This window comes from Netta rufina (genome assembly GCF_964035555.1).
Source record: "Netta rufina genome assembly, chromosome: 3".
Lineage (NCBI taxonomy): Eukaryota > Metazoa > Chordata > Aves > Anseriformes > Anatidae > Netta > Netta rufina.
The window spans coordinates 40,998,376-41,018,856 of NC_140125.1; the positions used below are offsets into that span (position 1 = coordinate 40,998,376).

The 20,481-nt window shown below is 41.6% G+C and overlaps 1 long non-coding RNA gene across 1 annotated transcript; it reads left to right on the plus strand.

Annotated features, from left to right (window-relative positions):
- The first annotated feature begins 6,902 nt into the window (after window positions 1-6,902).
- Window positions 6,903-20,101, plus strand: LOC311207727. Its single transcript, XR_014618285.1, has 4 exons — window positions 6,903-7,028; window positions 11,918-12,159; window positions 18,438-19,350; window positions 19,517-20,101. It is a non-coding gene; the product is annotated as an uncharacterized lncRNA (long non-coding RNA).
- Window positions 20,102-20,481: the final 380 nt, after the last annotated feature.

Genomic DNA, 20,481 nt, shown 5'->3' on the forward strand with positions numbered 1-20,481 from the left:
GCTCAAGGCTAAGCATGACAAATCTCACCCTCGTTTTTACTCTTGTTGCACACATGTCCCATGCTATAGAGGCTGTGGCATTCCTTTTGTACCAATTTCCTGCTTTCAGGGTATGGCCACTGTTTAGTGCTCCCCTCATTCATATAGTTACTTGAAAACTGCACCTTTCTCTGTTTTGCGTGAATTTGACAAAGTGTGAAACGTGTGCCCCAGAAACCTAACTGTAACCACCTGCCGTTTTCTCCATAGTTACGTGTAAGCAAACCCATTACAAGTATTTGTATCTCTGCATTGGGTGCCAAGGAGACACTGAGCCTTTCTGAGCCAATCCTCTGTTATTCTAGCATGAAAAAAAAGCCGCACTGATGTAGGAACCCTGCCCTCTTGTCTTTCTACTGTGTCAAGAATTCATATTGTAGCTATGACAGTTTGTAAATCACACCGCTGTTGGTAGAGATAGATACCCAAATTTGTCCTAGTTCTAGGTCTGGAAGGGGCTTAATTTCATAGACTTAGCAGCTGTAGCTATTTTTGAAAATGTTTAAAGTCTGCATGTACCTGGATAAACTTTAGAGGACCTTTTTTAGCCCTTATTTGAGCTGTGTGTTTCAATGGTTATGCTAGTGACCTTTTCCATTACAAGAATTCATGTTAATTCATGGCAAGCCAGAACATTATTATAAACCTCTTGACTGTTCCGTTTTTTAGGGCTTTGAAATGTAATCAGAAGTGGATTTATCTGATACTAGGAGATGAAACAGTTACCAGCCTTAGGTTTCCTCCCTTTTATTTTTCTAGGAGGTTACTGCCAGAGTAAACTGAAATTGGAGGTGGTTTATGTTAATGCTGCAGCCTGCAGACTGCACTTGCTCAGGAGTTTATCCAGCAGGATCAGCTGATCCTGCTACAGGATGGTGACCTCTGGCAGAGACGCAGGACAGAGACAGTTGCTTCAGCTCTCCCAGCTAAACCTGCTTAAGGCGGTGAGTGGGAGTTGTTAATACCACTATTTGTTTAATTGTAGGGCTGATAGAATTTTTGTGTGTTTTATTACAATAAAATGCATGAAGTGGAAACAGAGGTAAAATTGAGTGTGCTACTTGGGAGCTGGTTCTCAATTATGATTCCTCTTTGTTAACCAGGCCCTAAAATGAAAAGTAACCCGAAGCATATTTGGCTTCAAATTTTGCAGTGGTGTAACAATGCAGCCCACCCTGAAAGGTCTGGTGCCACTGGAGTGCACAGTGCTTTTAGGAATACAGGGCAAGGGTGAGTTTTTTATTAGCTTAGTCTTCTTATTTTCCTCCAAATATAGATAGGCACTTCTCAGCTTTAGTACTTGAGAAGACACAGCCAAGAGTGCCCTGGAAGCTATTTGCTAGGGAATTCTGTTAGAAAAATGGGAATCCAGAAGACACTTCTACTTTAATGAAGAGAGGATAAAGTTTTTAATGATGATAGCTTTATGGAAGTGGAGACCCTTCCCTTCCTCTCTCTTCCCCCATAGCTCCCATTATAAACAAAACAGAGATAAACCAAATACTCATTTCAAAAGCTACTGCAGGGATCCCATTGGCGTCACGTGCTGACATGTGAAGTGCTGCATCCTTGTTTCAATGCGCCCAAGCCCTGAAACTCCTAGAGACAAACACGTGTGCTGTGGGAGCTCCATCCTGTGCTCAGGCTCACTGCAAATCTGCAAGTAATGGTCCACCAGACAGAGAAGCTGGGGGCACTTGGCAGTGGAAAGTACCTTGCCCATACTGGAGATGGTGACAGAATTGGCAATGAGGAGGTGACTAGTCATTCTGTGAGCCCTGGTCTGGGGCCAGTTTTCATTTTCATCTTGTTCTCTTTCTGTTTTTCTTTCTCTCTCACTTTTGTTATTTATACCAATGAGTAAATGTTGCTTATTTTTAGCAGCCTTTCCATTTTGCTCAGGCACTGATCCTCAGTAATGGAATGCCTGTGGCCCTCCCCAGGGCACCATCCCATGTCTAATAAGAGCAGACAAATGCAAGCTTTGGTGTAGGGAGTTATTGATTTGCTTCCAGGCAAGTAGGTGTGTGTGATACATGTAAAAGGTGCCCATGCATACTTTATATTAGCAGTCTAACATCTTAGTAAATGGCCTTGCATGATCTGCCTTGGGCTGTTGATGATAAATTATTTCTTTATGTTATATATTTCCATAAAGCAAGCAGACTTGCAACTTGCTTATTTTAAAGCGTGTAAAACCAATAATAAAAAAACAAACACGCCCAAATACCCACACCTATTTCCACAACCAGAGCAAAAGCAAAGTCTCCCTCAAGTGTGGACAGTTTCAGTTCTGGGAGGAGCAAAGGAGGTGGACCAATTCATCAAAACAGATGTAAGAGTTACTTAGACAGGGGTATATGATGTAAGCCCTCCCTTTATTTTTCTGCTTCTCTTCTAGATCTAGTGTCACAGAGTTATTGCAGAGATGCTGACACAAAGGGCTATAGAGGAAGCAGTTATGGGAGGAGTTCCTCTGAGGTGTGCCCAAGGAACCCTTGCCTCACAGATTAGCAGCTGACCAGCAGCAGCACCTTTCAGTTTCCACTGAATGGCCTAGCGGTTTATGTCTACTTTTCTGCTGTGCTCTGGCTGCTGCCTATTGCGGTTCAGGCTGGGAAGAAACCAGGTGGAGAGGTTGTCCCATGCCCTCATGTCACTGGGATCCCACCCAGCCTGAAGGCATGGCTGCACAAGTGCTTGGATCCCTCAGTAGGGCTTAGAGTAAATACTTTCCATAGTTTTTTTTTTTTTATTCCTCATTTTCAGGCCCGACTCATCTTGATAGGCTTAGAGGCCTACGTCATGTGTGCTTAATGCTGGCAGAAGAAACTAATTTGCTGCTGACAGAGGAAGGCTACGATAGAGGGACATTGCTCGGGTACAGCCAGATCAGCGGATGGCCCAGTGCTTAAATTGCTAATGCTGTGTCTACACAACTGCTCTCACTTTTGCCACTGCTAGGGAATTACCACAGAGTGCAATTGAAACATATTGCAGACAGCAGGAGGAGACCAAAGCTTGTTCAGGGAAAAAGATATGCTTCCTTTGAGAGGGACCTGAATACCTTTTCTGCTGTAGGTCTTTCTGGTCTTTCCTTCTTTTGCCTTGCTCCAGTTGCTGCTGGTTTTAGCCTCGCTCTGGTGGATCTTTGTGGCATAGCAGCTCTGTTCTCTGCCTACCCCGTCTTGTTGCTGTCATTCAGGATCCAGCTCTTATTAACTATTCTGAACCTGGTGGAAGTGGGAAGGTATCTTTTCTAAAGCTGCTCTTTTTAAAATTCAGCCCTATTTGTATGCTATGATGTGCACGTCTCTCTGCCCCCAAATTATTAAAATTGCAGCACACTTGTCCGAAGTTTATTTTTCAGTAAATGACTCTTATAACTGGCATTCAGATTGACTACCATCTTAGTCTGAAATGCAGCAAGACATTTAACATGAGTGGGATATGATACCCATCTCAAATACATTCAATACTGCGTCAGGAGATGTTTTCATATTTTCAGGTAAGCTGGCTAGTGTTGGGAAAAAAGGTTAGTCTATTAACACCTCTGCTCAAAGCAAGCCAACTTCCTTTCTACATGGAATAATTATTTTTTCACATAAGCCCTGTAGTGCCTCTGCTGTGTTTGCACTTGTAAGTCTCAAACATTGCAGTACAGATTGCCCTTTATGAGCGGAGTCTGAGGTCATGTGTCTGCGTTTAAAATTCACTTTGCGTGGGATATCAAGCACTGGCCTGCGGATTCTGTAGGTGCAGGGTCTACAGGAGCCTGTATTTCAGGTGTGAAGAAAGCAGAGCCCTTTTTAGTATTTAAAGAACCCACGTGTGCAACTCACAGCTATGCGTACCTTTGGCAAAGCTTTACAAATTCTGTTGATTCATAGCTGGCATCTCGCTGCCTGTAAGGGAAGGATTACATGTAGGTATAGTTGACCTGTACATAACAGGACCATTTAAAGCATCACTAGAGCATAAAGGTAAAGTGAACTTGGGCACAGAAATCATTATGCCTCTGTGGAAGAGAGGAAGACTTGTTGGCAAGAATATTGAAAGGCTTTTTGTCTGCTGTAGCCTAGGGCTCACAAGTGATTTTAGGTGTCTGGTGATCCATGCTGCTGTTTATTCTGTTCCAGCAAGGATTATGAACCCTAAGGTGGTTCAGAAATAGGCGATGGTGGGAGAAGTGGTTGTAACCAGCATGCCAAAGAAATATCAGAGATAGGAAGGCTTCTATCCTGGATTATGAATCCTGGGGCTTTCATGGATAAAAAGTTGCAGCTAGAGTTGAAGAGGGTATAGTGACACACAGATCTTTGGTCTAATAATTTTCTAAAGATTTAGCCAGGGTTGGCTTGCAGAAAGATGAAAAAAAGCTGATGAACCCCGAGGAGGACTGGTCTGCAGCCATCCTCAGTAGCCTTCGTGAAGGAGGTATATTTTTTTCATTGCACTGAAAACTGTAACTGCTGCATGTCAGTGGTTTGAGCAGTGGTGTCGTGGCTACTCCGATATGTTCATTGCTGGAACTATCTCTTAAAACACTGTGCAGCACCTGAAGAAATATTATTTAAGATGCCATTAGCAGCTAGGCTCCAGCCACAGTTTTGTGCTGCGCACACTACAATGAAGATGTGAGAGCCCATACCCTAGAAAGCTTTTTTTTTCTGCCTGCAGACACTTAACTTTGAAAGAGGAAATGGGTAAAGGTTATCTAGCATTTTTAATCCCATATGAGCTGGCTAGACCAGTGATATTCTTAACGGGTGTGAGATTGCAGTAAGATTGGGGCAGGCTGAGCTACAGGAAAATGTGATTAAACAGGAAAATTTTATTAAAAAAAAAAAATTTTGTCAATCCACACTCAGTAGCTGGGCCTCAGTAGAAGGACCTCAGGAACAAAGCGTAAGACTGAATTTCAGTTTTTCTTACTATCTTTGCCACCAAATTCTTGTGTACCAATATACAAAACCTTTCAATGCCGTGTTAGAGCCAGAATTTACATGTCGTGCTGCTGTGTGCCAGAATCCATTAATCTTGCACTGGTAGCACAACTGGCAAGGGACAAACCCAAGGGTAATAGAGTGACTGTACTGTGCTGGTGCAAGAAGTCCCCGTGTAAGGTGAGTTCTGAGTCATGCAGAGTATGGATCTGTAGGAGCAGATTGTCATCATAACATTGAGAGAAGGAAAAAAAAAAAAAAAGAATAAATTGAGGTAATATATCCAGCGGCACAGCATGGCAAAAAACAAATGGCTATTCTGCAGTGAGGAAGGCAGTCCACCAGCTTCTGAAATATAACAAGGTCTGAAAGGTGCCTGTCTTTGCTCAGAGGATTTTTTTTTTTTTTTTTTTTTTGGTTCCCCCACATTTTTCCAGCACTTTAAAATCAGGAATGTTTACTATGGGAAACTATTAATGAAGCCCAGTGGAATGGTGACAGGAGGGGTAAGTGCATATAAATTCAGGAATTGAACAGGCATATTCACTAGGAAGAAAGGTGCATTACCAACATCTGTTAACTAAAATATGGTAACGAGTTAGAGGTAAGAGTTTAAGGCTGTCCTCTGTGCTAACAGGCCCATGTGGGGAAACTGAGAGAGCCCTGGGGTGAAATTGCAAGCTGTCTGAATGCGGTGCTTAATACTATGGCTGTGTTTTTTTAAAGTACTATAAGAAAGACGCCTTTTTGTCCTAGCAAGGATAAAGCATTAAATGAGATGCTTTGCAAATGTTTAAATGTGGGCTTTTTTTTTAATGTATTATTGGCCAGTTAATGTTTTGAGTAAAACTAATCATTGTGAAAGCCGTAAAACTTAACTCTTTGCAACTGATAATTTAATCGTAATTAAAAGGCAGCAAAGGAAACCTGAAACGTTTGGTAGTTTCACCTGAAAAGCTGAAGAAGCTATCTACTGAAACTCTCTTTCTGATGCAAGAAGAGAGGCAAGGACTTTTATTTTAAGAAATTGCTTTTGGAAAAAACATCTTTGCTACTCATTTCCTTTTTTCATTCAAGGGACACCCAGAAGACGGGAAACTGTGTGTGTGTGTGGAAACAAACAACAGAACTGTGTCTCTCTGTAAAGGCGTAAACACGATGCTACTGAGCCGTGGCCTTTCTAAGGAGTAGCTGGCAGTGCTAACACCCATCTGTGCTGAGTGGGATGTGCAGGCAGAAGCCAGGGCTGAAAAGCCCTCCACCTGTTTTCGGAAAGTGCGTGCACGCAGCATGAAGTTACTCAGCGTATTCGTTTCATCTTCGGCAGTCAGGGTGATGTTGTTACTACGACTTTTCTGCTGTCTCATATCTCCCGCGACATGTGCCAGCTGATACGGGAGCTGTGACATACCACACCCCCACGGCCGTGCCGGGGCTCACGTGGTCGGGGCTCATCCAGAGCACTTTAAAGAAACTGATAAGCTCTATCTCGTTTAACTTGGCCTTTGGAAGATGTTTGTGGAAATTTCTGCAAAGGAGGTGACATCAGTTGTTGTCACAGCTGCTGTGCAGGTCTGCAAGTCTGTGTCTGCTTAGTATCTGGCCGGGGTGTGTATGTGTGTGCAAGCAGATATTGTTAATAGATTGTGTTCAAATCAAAAGCCAATTCATGTTGAGTAGGTGAGGAGGTTCGATTGCTCAGAATAGGTGCATTATCATCCAAACTTGAAGCAATGATGGAGAACGTAAATTTAACGAAGCTGAAAGAGGACCAGATTTGGAGGGCCGACGTTGTGTTTGAAACAAACCTTCTCCCGGGGGAATTCCAAGTGTTAGCATGTGGGACATGCTCCAGCTGCTAGCTGCTCAGACTTAAAATAAACCAAGCAAAATCCCACACTCAGCCTCTACCAACTGAGGCAAGCTGCCGTTGCAAACTTTTCATCTCCCTTTTTCCTCCAGTTGGAACACATCTGACTTTTTTCTGAACATATTGAAGAGAAAATAATCTGTCTGTGGAACACACCATAGCAATATTTCAAGGTAGAAGATGGCTGGGAGGTATATGGTAGTTTGTCTGACAACTGAAGTATGAATACCTTTGGGGAGTGCTGAAAAAATGACTACAACAATGTTTGCTTTGTTTTGTGGTTTGAGATTGACTTTTTTTTTTTTTTTTTTTTTAGATTTTAATAACTCTCTGGCTATAATTTATTTCTAAGGTACTCAGATGCTTGGGAGGGGTGGGAAACAAGCAACTTAGTGCAATCTATGCAAATAATGTCTAAGTTTTTTTTTTTTTTTAACATTTTCCTATGTGAAACTTCATTCATCAAGACTACTCAGTTTTTCTGTGATAAAACCTGTTGAGCAACGTAGTACACAGCATTTAGGAATTTAATGCTCTTATTAGTGTCAAAGCATAGATATCAAACTATACCAGTCAGCTTGAAAAGCGCGCAAGTGGCTGCCAGAACCTACCTGCCTGCTGCAGAGAGAGACAAACACACACAAAAATTTGTGTTCAAATCAGCAAGCGTATCTAGAATTTATTTATAAGAGTGAACTCTGCCATGCTATGGTTAATCACATACAGTGCCAGGAATATCTTCTGAAGGTATCCTGAGTACTGTGACAGAAATATTTGTCACTCAAACTATTTATAATTCTAGGAGTTTGGAGGGCAGACGTGTTTATTTTTTTATATGAAATAGCAGCTCTTCCTTTGTCAAAAAAAAATAATAAAAATAATAATAAAAAAAAGGCTATCTGTATGGATGTGCCAGGCAGATTTTAAGGACGCTGTTTTCAAAAATGCCATATTTTCACCCTAGCTGCACTGCTGCTTGGCCCATTAGCCTCTCTGTTCCACAGATGACTTTGTAGCTTCATGGTACTCAGCCTGTTGCATGCTGAACTGCTATTATTTGTGAGCTCTTGGAAGAGGTCCGTCCAGGGTGACTCAAGAAATGTAAAGCTGTTGTCCATAGACTTCAGTTTTCCATGTAGCACCTCCACAGAAATATTTCAAGGGCTTCCAAATTGAAACAAGCTGTAAGCCTCTGTTCTACTGTTAACCACATTTTTTCCCCAGAAGGTGTGCAAAACTATACTAAGCCCAATCGGTCTTTGAGAAATAGGAAGAATATTGCCATGGTTGTGTCTTATCTTCCTTGCCACCTCAAGCACTTGGTTCTGAGGACTTTTTTGCTGGGGTTTATATCCAGCTCATCTTTCCTTCCTGTTCCTTGTTCCATGTCTTGAATTATTCCATATATTCCATATCTTGAAATATTCTATTTCTGGGAATTTTGGGCAATGTATAGACTCTGTGCTGTAGCAGGCACGCGAGGAATGTTATGAGGGTAGCAAGCTTCCCGTTTCCCTGGTCACTCAGAAGATTTATGTGCCAGTATAATGAGAATATATGATGAGCTGCTGTTCACTGATGGGGACCTTATGGGCCGGCCTGTGCTGAAGAGGTTCTGGAAGTTGATAACCTTTGTGCATCAGGTTTCGTTCTGCATGGATAGAAGAGGGGAAAAGAGTTGTTGGTAGATGTGAAAGTGGATGGACAAAGTAAAGAGTGTTAGCCAAGCTCGGGCAGCAAAGCTGAAAATCTGAACTATTTATACAGTTGGAAAGAGAGTTGGGGTATTTTTGTTATTTTGGCACACAGTATTAGTATTGACATTTATAGAGCCAGGAGATGCTCCTGCCTAGAATTCGCCTCCTATTTTTTAGGTCTCTGTGAGACGACGTAATGTATTGCAGATTTGGCCTGAGCACTGTCCGAGTATAACTGAAGGGGCAGATGTCACACTGAAACTGAAAAGTCTCTGGGTCACTCTAAACTTGCTTGGAGACAAGGCACGTAAAAGATTTTCTTTTTTCTTTTCCCTGTTCAAGAGCAAGATAAAATGTCCATAGGCAGAACCACTATTACTACTATATAAGTTATTCACTTCAACACCTTTCTCATATCATATCAGGTTAATGACTATTTTGTGCATCTGGTATACATCCAGAGCCCCTGTTGTAAAGTCAAAGTTGCGTGAGATATCCCAGTTTGTATTAGTAAATGCTATAGCACAGTATTTTATTTTGACAAGTATCATAAAGCTACATAAACAGAAACCATACTTTTAAGATTTTTTTCCTAAAAGATATGAAGTAAAGATTAAATAGTATACTTTTATTTTTCAGATATATTACCTCTTTCCCCTTCCCCAACCCTCCATATTCTACATAGTAAATTTGTGTGTACCTAAAAGATAATGGAGCCTGATTTTATTTTTGCTTTTATACACCTAAAATGTAGACATCTTGAACAGAATTCTAAGTATTATCTCTACTGGAACGACATTAATTCCAGAAGAAATCTCTGTCTCCTCAGATATTTATCATTTCATATATCTGCTCTAAAAATTTTGTTTGTCTCAAATGTTCCAACAGTTCCATGTTATAAGCTCTTAAGGCTGATTTAAAATTTCGCCGTGTATTTTTGCAGAAAACTGAAGCCAGGACTTAAGGGCTTAGGTCCTATTCAGAGGTTACCCACGTGCAAAAACATTTTTCTGAAACATATGGGAAAGAACTGGGTGCTCTTTGGCACACGCCTCAGAGATAATTGGAAATAACTGCGCTCCATTTTTCATAAGCAAGTGACATAAAAAAAGCAAACAAACAAAAAAACAAAAACCAAAAACTTCCTGGAATGACACGAAGCATGCACATTTTCCTTTTGAAAGGCATTAGCGCAATGATTTACGTGTGTCTACGCTGTGGTGTTTGGGATGGAATTTGGAAATGCTGCTCAGCAGTGGGCCCATCGCTGTACTCGTGCTTGCTGCAGTGGAGGCAGGTTGCTATTTGCCCACGCATTGTCCTGAAGCAACCAGGGAAGTTAGAGGCACAACTGCCTACGTTGCTTCACTTTGGCAGCTTGTTCAGGCCAGATAATGGCAGTGGTGGGGAGAGCCTCCTGAATTCTGTGCAAAGCTGTGGGCAGGGACCTTTGTGGGGGCAGAAGGAGCAGCCAGAGTGGCCCTGATCTCTTCCATGAGCAACAGGGGGAGAAAGAATGGGGCAATACTGCTCCCTTGGGAGTTCCGTCCTTCCTAGGTGCCAGTCTGTGCTTAAGTGATTTCATTCAGCCCTGAGCTCATAATGGAAAATCTTGCAAGATTACAACTTAATATACCACGGTCTGTATTTATGGCTGAGTTGGCTTGAGTTAACAGTACCTGTAGAGATACACTGCTTGCAAAATGCTCCTCACTAGCCAAAGCATGCCTTTTATCAAGATGGGTTAGGAATACCCAGTGCTTCCCTACAGGCGTGTTGCTACCTGTAGCTGTATTTAATAATATGTATATTACGAGATTATTGCAGTGTGGTTTATGCTGGCTTTTTACTTCATTCTTTTGAATCTATTTATTTACACATTTTTCCTGCCATGAAGAATATGCATACTTGGAAAAGCAGGGTCAGATAGTGAGACTGGACTGAAAGGATGTATTTAAGTTCTTAGGACAGTGTTCAAAAAAGGCCGGTGGGCTCAGCTATGCTACACAGCCACGCATGCTATAGAGCTAAAACTGTGATCGGAAGCTCTGTAAATGTTGTTGTGTTCTCCCTGGGCTAATTAAGAGGGGTGCCTCTCAGCATACCTAATTAGCCCCATTTCTGCAGCATCCTCAGGGGCCAGGCTAATTAGCGTGGGTGCTTTGCTATACAGACACAGCTATATTGCCTCTGGGATCTAAGCTAGCATCGGTGCATGGCATTGCAATGTGCCATGTAGACAAGCCAGTTTCCTCAAAGCTACCTCAGGATCTCTAACAGCGCTTTGCTGTATAGACTTGCCCGGTGTGTTAATGAGACCCCAAAAGTTTATGCAGGGAGAAGGATAACAACTTGGGATATGGGCCAGAGGGTAACATTTCGAGAGACAGATGTTTTAGGGTGAGTCCAGAATTCATTTGCATTTACTTTACCTCTGCATCTACTTGTTACCTTTGGATTAAAGATGGTATTAAAAGTAAGCAGCAGCTACAGTGAGGCAAAAAAAAAAAAAAAGGCCTGTATTGAGGTGTATGAAGTCTGAACCTGCTACCTTGCATCTTGCTGGTTTTTACTTTTAGGTTCTCAGCTAAATTTGTAACTGCTAAAAGGTAGTCATGAACCAAAGCATTTTAAAAGGATATTTTTCCATTGCTGTGGTCAAATAATAATGGTAACGAATCATCCTGTATGGTTTTACAGACCCTGCTTTCTCTGATCTTGAAGTGCTTTGCAAGCATGAGTAAGCACAGCTCCACATGAGCCCTGTGATGAGGCAATACAGCGGTTCCCATAGTACGAGCGGTAAATCTGAGATGCAAAGACCTGCCAAAAGTCAGTTGCATTTATTAGAAGGAACATGTCCTCTCTGGTTTAACTTATTCTTGCACTGTGCTCCTTAGAATTTTCTTGTACTGACATTTTCTTATCAGCACTGTTTTAACTTACTGATATCAGGTGATTGCAGGTTCAGTTTAGCTGAGCTGAGCTGAAAACGTTGCACTGCACTATACAAGAGCTGCAGAAAGGTGGCTTATTATTCACAAAAGGGCTGTACACTGCGGGGAGCTGATAAACAAAAGATCCACTGTTTCTGTCTTCTTTTACGGTATCAGTAGCAACAGGCTGCACCGATACCTTCCCTGATAGCTCAGCCATGCACAAAAAACAGCACCATTTGTGGCAGCAAATACCAGCCTCTGCATGGAGTCCCCAGCAGCTCTGTGGGACTTTTCCCGCTGAGTGGAAAAGATCCGTCCAAAATGTCCTGATACACCTCTTAATCTTGCTTCACTTTATTCTCATCGTGCTAACAGCCCCACAGATACATAACATACAGCTATCCAATTTTCTCTCCTTCCCACAAGGGAAGCCTGTGGCTACATCTGCATCGTATCTGAACTGATCTTGGGAGCGGTCTGGAGTCTGCAGTGCTCGTCATGGCTTTGCTGCACTGAGTACAGGTTACCTGTGAGTTTTACTTCCTGCAAGCTATGGTGACAACAGTTTATGAAAGACCCTTCCTTTGCTGCAAGGACAGATGGGATATGTGGAAATGAACATACCAGGTGATGAGAGGCCATGGCTGCCGGAGGGAGCCCCTCTGCAGGTATGTATGCTCTGCAGTGCCCTGACATGCACAGGTCAGCCCAGAGCCAGCCCAGAATACTTACCAGCAGGTAAAATAAAATCTAGGCAGTCCCTGAATACATCCTTAATTGCAGGCTCAAGGATGAATGCTACCTAAAACAGAGAGCAGAGGTAGCTTCTGCTGCTTTCCCCTGTTGGAAGGATACTGTGAGCAATGCTGAGCCTTTGCAGCATTTCTTGAGTGCTGCAGGCAGGACGGGGGCTCTTGCAACCAAGTCACCTTGTGGCTGGTTCCACATCCACCTGCTGAAAGCAGCAACCTACCAAACCATGCTGTGGTGTGAAAGGGCCTGTCTTCCTATCTTCCTGCTTTGATTATTTATAGTTAGACACAGCAGGTGAGCTCTCAAGCAAGAGGTAAGACCTCCTACTTAGAGGTCTTTACAATACCTGCTTCAGAGAAAAGATTTCTGGTTTTGATATGTGATCACATGCAGCACGAAAACAGCATTGTTTGCATGTGTGAATCCTCCTTCATTGAAATCCAAGAACCATTCTTGCTTGAACTACGTGCAAAAGAAATCTGGGATTAAAAAAGGCCTCGAGCAAAGAGGAACAAGGGACACTGAGAGATGTATGTCTCAGCAAGGCTTCCACAGAGAAGCCTCAACATGTGTGAAAGGTGAAAAAGAATAACGGGATGACTTCAGCATTGGCTTGTGATGGGCAAGGGAGGGCCCTTTTCATCATGGTCTGGCAGAGAAACCTGTAGCCTCAGAAGAGAAAGAAACTATAGACCTTACTTCAGAAATACAAGTCCTTTTCTAATAAATGACTGACAATGTAGGAGTTCCTAAAGAAAGTCAGCATTCCTGATCCTCGTATCTTTAACTCTTTTCCTGCCTGACAGAGTGCTGCTATTGCTTTAACTCTGCTGCTTTACTCAACCTCCTGTACATTTCAGGGACAGGGAGAGCAAGCAATGTTACCTTACACAGAAAGCTCAAAAAACAACTTCACAACCTGTTCCAGCAATAGTGGAAAGCTAGGCAGTTGCAGAGCTTTCTGTTGCTGGATGACACCAGTGTGAGAGAAGAGCAGGGTAGGGCTGCTGGTGTTAAAGGTGCACACATTCTGAATGAAGCTTTTTTACTGAGGCTTGGTTCCAGTAACAGATGCATCTTGCCTATCTTGAGCAATGCATCTAGTCACCTAAGCCCTGTTTATAGTCAGTGAGGATAAATAAGCATGTCTGGAGGGCAGTTCATCCCACCTGTGCTAATTTGGGGGAGGTGAGAGTGGAGGTGGTGGAAATAAGTGCCCCTGGGAAGGGCCTGCCCATTGCTGCTGACCACACAGGGAGCCCAGGCAACTTTCTGGGGCTGCTTTTTGTCCATGGGAGAAGTCTGAGTAAAGTAGTGCTGCCTATGGTTTTGATTAGTCTGAAACAAGGAAGTACTGGAAAAAACATGAAAGAAGCTGATGCCTTGTTGTTCTCAGGCTGAAGCCCTGAATATTAACCAGATATTGCAAAAGTGTAAGTAAGGGTCCATCCCTTTGAATGAAGGACGCAGGTATAAAGAGAAACACTTGAAACTCACATGTGCTTGTACCAGAATGATTGCTGGCAGGATCTGAACTCAAAAAATGAAGTCAGTAGTTGCATGCTGGTTTTGTTCTGGTACAAATTGTGATCAGGTTTTAGAAGCTGTAATAATTTACAGAGACTGTGATACCCTTGAAAGTGATTTTGCAGCATAGATAAATGTAATGAATTGCCTAGTACCGTAATACAAAATTTTCCATTCCCCTCCTTATGTTCTATTCAGATATCTGCAATCCACTAGTTTAAACAAAACAAATTGCTTTTGATTTACTTTGCAAAGTCAAGGCTAATTTTTGCAGAAATATTTAATTTTAGTATCAAGATAAGAGTGGCCAGCCCAGATTCTGACAGACAATTTTATCAGCCTAGCCTAATGTATAACTTTTGTTGCAGTGATGCTTGCCCTGAATAAAGGCAGGTATGCTAGCAGGGATGAGAGCTTTCCCAGCCTAATGTATCCCAGATGACTCTTGTATGGGCGTATTGTGTATCTCTATAATCTGAGTGAGGCTGGCAGCTGCATCTTGCTCTCCGCTGCAAGTTCTCTGCCTCTTTTGTCAGAGCCAGTGTCCAGATGAGGTGCTCAGCACCCCCATGAGATAGAGTCTGCTGGGCTCTGGGGCGGTGCAGAATTTGGCTGAAAATTAAAAAACAAGCAAACAAAAAAATCACATGAGAGTGACTTGGTTCTGTGCTTTTCCATCAGGGGATTGCTATGCTGATTTTAGCAAAACTGTCCTTAGCAGGTGTGTGTGGGAGGGCAGGCAGTTCCTCTTTAAATCACTCTGCTTTGTGTAAAGCCACATCCAGAGCAGTGATTTTTCTATCCCTTCTCTCTTTTCTAATGTCTGGTGCCCCATGGGGGAAAAAGTAATACTTAAAGAAATCTGGGGCTTATGTGAAGGAGCAAATTTAAATAGGAAGCAGGTTAGCAGAAAGTTTCTTGCTGAAACTTGAAACTATACTGAAACATTAGGTCTAATATCCCAGAGTTGTTGTCTCTTTTTGACCTGATTTGTCAATTTACATGTGCCTAACCGGTATAGACCAGGCCTGGGACGTGTATTTTGGTTCAGATGCTAAAGCCTTCATGTCTCCTCTCCCACTGCTCCTGTTCTGCATGGCCCAGAAAAATTAGGACATGTTTGTAAAGGTGCTGTTTTCTTCCTTGGCCCATGTGCTGGCTGGATGATTCATAAACCAAACATTGATAGTATCAGTTGGCAGTTACTTAAACCTGAGGTTTCAGGTTAAGGAGCAACAATGAATGCAAATATAGCTGGCGAGAGACTGTTTGGGATGCATGCACTAGAGCTTGAAACTTTTTAAGGATTGGTATCAGAAAGCCCTATAAGACAAAATCTTAAGATGCTCTGCAGAGAGTCTGTTCTAGGGTGTCTGTTTTGATGATGCAGAAGTGTATCTACTTCTCAGGTACCTCACTCCTAAAACTGCAGCCTCTCCCTGGGCTCAGCAGAGAGGACTCCTATCATTTTCCTCGTAGATACCACTTGCTAACAGCAGAGGATTGCCAGTCACTTGTGACAGCTTCATAAGGCTCCACGTGTAGATGTAAAGTAGAATATGCCTCAGAGAGTAAAGTATTTGTATAGTAGTTTAAAAAGACAGTGCTGCATATGTATGATGAGTTAATTCCCATTTCCTGGGAATGTTCCCATGTGCTGGGACATTGTCATCTGACTGTGGCCCATTAGAGCACCCACTGGAGGTAGGGCATCCCACAGACCATCTCCAAGAGACAGGTTGTGCACAGCCACCCAGTCTCATGGGCTGAGAGGTTACTGATGTAGGCATGGACCATTTGGAGGACAATTGGTCACAGCTCTCAGAAATGTCCACTGACAGATTTCATTCACTGATACAGATGTAGTCTAACAGCTGGTCTCATAGTCAATATTGCTGTGTTGAAGCAATGATTTGGTCAGAAATATTTTAATTTAGACAATGCCCTCCTTATTCTATTAGGGGAAAATTGCAAATGGTCCCTTACACTGTTTTTTTCGCTGTGTATGGGTAGGTGTCTTGAGATTTTCTGGCACCCATTCCTTTTCCTTTTCTCCTCTGCTGAAAGAACTGCCTTGCTGCTGGTGATTCATTTCTTTGTGGTGTTAACTGATAATAACCAATATGGAGACCTGAGCAGGAAAGCTCTTACTGAGCCCTACACTGAAGTAATGAAATAGCAGTGAATGCACAAAGTAAGCCAGCAGCAGACAGGAGCTGTCTTAGTACTTGTCCTTTCCTAAAGTGGTGGCAGGAAATAGAAGACCCTCTGGGATGCATCCATACTCTTCTTAGGTTTATGGCAAAGTCTCTGTATCTGTTTCCAACAGTTGTTCACACCCCACGGTCCCAGAAATTTAGAAATACTTTTTTTTCCCCCTCCCCTCCTCCCCCCCCAGAGAAACCTGAAAGAATATAGCCTAGATAGTTTTAAACTGTTAGCAAGACAGCTTAATTTAAATATTGAAATACTTTTTTTTGGTGCTTTATGGTGAGAGGTGTTTTTTTTTTTTTTTTTCCTAGAAGATCCATCTGTAATATTGATACTAATAATGCTACTGTGGACAAGAAAAAAATGAGAAACAACAAAAAAACAAACCTAATATAAAGTGGGATTCTGCTTATGTAGCCGGGTAGGCTCCTTTGTGCAACAGAGGGGCTGGGGATTTTATTTTTTAGTTTTGGGAAATTCTGGTCAGATGTGCAGGATGATATTGGGAAGAACAGCTGGGTCTTCTACCTGTGGGCCTTCTCTTGGGTTTGTGATTTGTTGGCTTACATCACTTGACAGAGCTGATTTCATTGTGTTAGTTATATAGCACTGAGTTGTATATTCATTCAGGAAGAGAGACTTTTTATCACATCAACATGTATTGCCTTTAGGCTTAGTCTTTAGTGGGGATATTAAACTACTTAAAATCCTTAAGTAACATTTGTGAACGAGGCATATAAACACATTAAAACATCCTAGAACAATTTACAAATAGTTTAATTAGTGTTTAGAGTAGCTTACCTTTAGCAGATTTAATGGCCAGCTGAAACTTTAGTGTTTGATACTGAGCTTTAAGTGCCAAACTGGACAAAGGAATTAATTTTGATCACCTATTCTGTCACTATGTGCTCACAGTTCCTCAGAAGCCTCATGGAAGATTCATAATTCCCAGGAATTGGAATTTCTTAGAAAAAGATGGGGCTGAATATTGGAAGTTATATGACAAAACTTAAATTTCATCATGTCTTGTTTACACAAGGTCAGTTCAGCCGATTCAATTGCAAACCATTCATTCCTGTTGTGTAAGCATGACCCAACTCAGATATGAGAGTGGAGTTATTTTTCTGAAACCCCATCCCACCGTATATCACAGCTGCATCTTTTTATCTTTCTATGTGGTTTTGGACAACCATAAATAGAAAGCATACAGACCTCCATCTCTGCTTGCTAGCTGTAACCTAGCAAAGGCTGTAAAGGGGTGCAAAACCTGTACAGCTGAATCTGAGTTCCTCCATATTATCTACTTTACGTTGTGTTTTCACAATGTTTTCAAGTTTTTGAAACTGATCCTGTTAGTGTCACCTTGCAGGAAAAAAGCCACAACACCTGAAAGCAGGGAGGCAAAGTTTCTCATGGAAGGTAATTGCACCTTTTTTGAAAATGAAATGTTTTGGGTGTCTTTAAAACTTGTGAGGAAAAGCTCTTCCCAATGACTTCATAAAATTCTGCAGTTCTCAGTCTGCATAATGATCAATAGAAGGGGGGTAAACTTTATTGACCTGGAGGTCATCAAAGTTCTTTATCCAAATAAAGATCAGCTGGCTGAGTTGTTACATGGAATAAAAGATAAGAATGGTGTGTTCAGCCCAGGTGCTTTGAACAAGTGAAATTATGTCTTCTCCCCCCTGCAGCATCAAACAGTTATGCTGTAATCCTCGCTTCCTCTTCCAAAGTGCTCTGTTTTTGTGTGCCATGCAATTAATTGATAGGGCATTCTGTCTCCGTGGTGGGAAGGAAGTTTTTTGGATAACTCATGCTTTCTTCACAGGAGTTTAGGCTGTGTGTAAAGTCTGTGAGACTGTGGCAACAGCACACAGTATTAGTAGAGTATTCATACTGGATTTCAGAGACTCTGTGTAAATGTGTTCAGATAGAGAAGGATTTACTCAAACTAGGAGGTGTTTTTTTCTTCAGAAGATTAAAAAAAAAATAAAAAAAGTTTTCCATTCATATACAGCCGAGCATGCAAATACAGAAAAAGAAGTGGAGAAGTCTAGATAAGGTGAGAAGGTTCAGTGCTTATGTCTGGTTTGACAGATACAATATGTTCTGGAAGCCTAATTTCTAAACCAAAGGAAACTGCAGACATTTGGATAAACAACTGATGATATCTGAAGCTTCATTAACCCTGTTCATTAACCTGTTTCTGTACCTCTGATGCAACTACCTCTGCATGCTCTTCTAAAATATGTCTACTGTCTCCTTTTCAAGAGCTACTTCTTCAGAAATACCCTTAAGAAGTGAGTCAGTAAAGTATTTACCAAAACACCCCTAAACAGCTATCATCTCTTGGTGTGTAAATACCATTGCTCAATGTCCATGCAATGTTACTGATGATAACTTGTTTTATTTCACTGTTTCAAACTTTTTCTTGTCTTTTTGTTGCATTCTTTAGGACTCAGATCATGAAGCCTTCCTAGCAAGATCCATATGCGAGTTCCTGGGAATTGCTCTTTTTCATTATTCCAGTTCTTTGATGGGGAGAGTCTTTCTGTGTGACTTTGAGCCTTTTAACTTTCTTCACTGAAGGCTAGCAGGGATGCTAAAACAGGGGTGTAGCTATTCATATGTTTAAATGGGGAAAAAAAAAAAAAGTTTAATTTTTAATAAATCTCCTCAAAAACTGCTACTCCTCTGCCTAGCCAATGTGTTAACACAAGTGGTAGGCTTTCCCCAGAAATGGTAGCTCTTCCAAGGTAATGGTAGGGTTATTGTGATAATGTGGGGCTGGATTCAGAGTAGCCTCTGGACAGAATCCTGCTGGTGCTAGTGGAATCGGCTCCTTTTTCTGCATGGGAGGCAAGGAGGAGAAGGAAAGGGCATGGGATCAAGGACAAAGCAGGAGGAGTCAAGTAGCACATAACAGGACTGAACTTGGCCCAGAAACAGAAATGTGAACCAGGACTCTCCTAAACACTCTGTCAATGTTGTTTACGTGTGTAGGAGCTCAGGTACAGGAGCAGTGTCCTTTCTGTACAGGGGGCTAGAATATACTTCCTATAACAGTTGAGGTAGAAATGAAAGTGTAGTTTGCCCACACTAGTGCTAAAATAACTCTGCAATAAAAGAGTCAGGGGGGCAAGGAGGACCTGAATGAAAATGAGCTGGTTGTTGATTAGAACGTAAGACGTGGGATGTAAATAAACCAGAATGCTGCATAAAACAGTGAATGCCACCAAGCGCACAAGAAAGACTGCAGTGTTGATGGCACAACACAACTGCATTGTGTCTAGCAGATGCCTGCTATCCTACCACCTGTAAATTTGCCACTGATATAAAATCTGAGAAGAGATGAAAGGATGGTGTCCGTAAGTGTTCTTTTTAGGAAAGTAAGACTAATACTGAGTTATTTACATCTATTTAATGTAGTTTCCAAAATATATTGTGTGTCTTGTAAGATGATATGAGACAAAAGAATAAATCCAGCTTTTAAGCCTAAAAGATTAAAATGCTGTTTCTTCTGATCTTTTCTAGCTCTTCAACGTGTATGTTACATCGCTGAACACCAGGACCTGACCAAATCCTGTTCATGTCAGTCAGGGTGACTTTTGTTGACTTGACTGAAGTTTCTACAGGAGTGTGCCTTGTACCTGATAGGAATCAAGACATTACCCATCAACTTTTAAACATTCATGTATCAACCTGAATTCTGATCCTCGTTTTTATCCTTTCATGTCACATACAATAATGCTGAGTGACTACTGTATACCCCATCTGCAAGTGCTGTAGTTTGTTCTTAATGGTTCTTCTAGTCTGTGCAATGATTTATTAAGGTATGTTCCACATTGGAGAGATTACAGATCAGAAGTAGTCTGATTAAAATATTTGGCAGGCTATGTTTGCTTGAAGATATATTAAGAGAATGATCTAAAACCCAAAAATCACAACTCACTGTAATGAGTAAAGTAGTTTTTCTTCTGAAGTTTCTAAGAACTTTGTCTAAGTTATCCATTTAACATCTTCAAAGATTTAAGAAATTACATAAACTCCTGGGTATTTTCCCTTACAGCAAATTCTATGGTAAATGAATTCCAAATAAATCCTTCCTGTTTTTCCATATTTCGTTGTGTGTTAAGATGATAGCTAGCATATAATGATGCATAGTTTGCTCTGTGGCTCGTTTACCTCTAAGAGATAAGCTGGCATGAAATTAAAACCGTAGCAAAACCTGATAACCCAGATGCAAAATACTGCTTTTCAAAAAATTATGAAAGGTGCTAATAACTTGGTCTGTATCTGTATGTATATCTGTATCCACCTGAATTTAGGTGGCATCAAGGCCACCTAAAATTATAAAGAGCTCTGAGTTGACTCAAGATATTTACCCAACTGCCCTTAAACTTGCGTTGCCTAGATTCAGTGCAACAAACCTTGGAGCATATGGTCATAGTTTAAAAGACTTCTGCAGTTCATCAAGAAGCCAGGGCTTTGGCCATGTG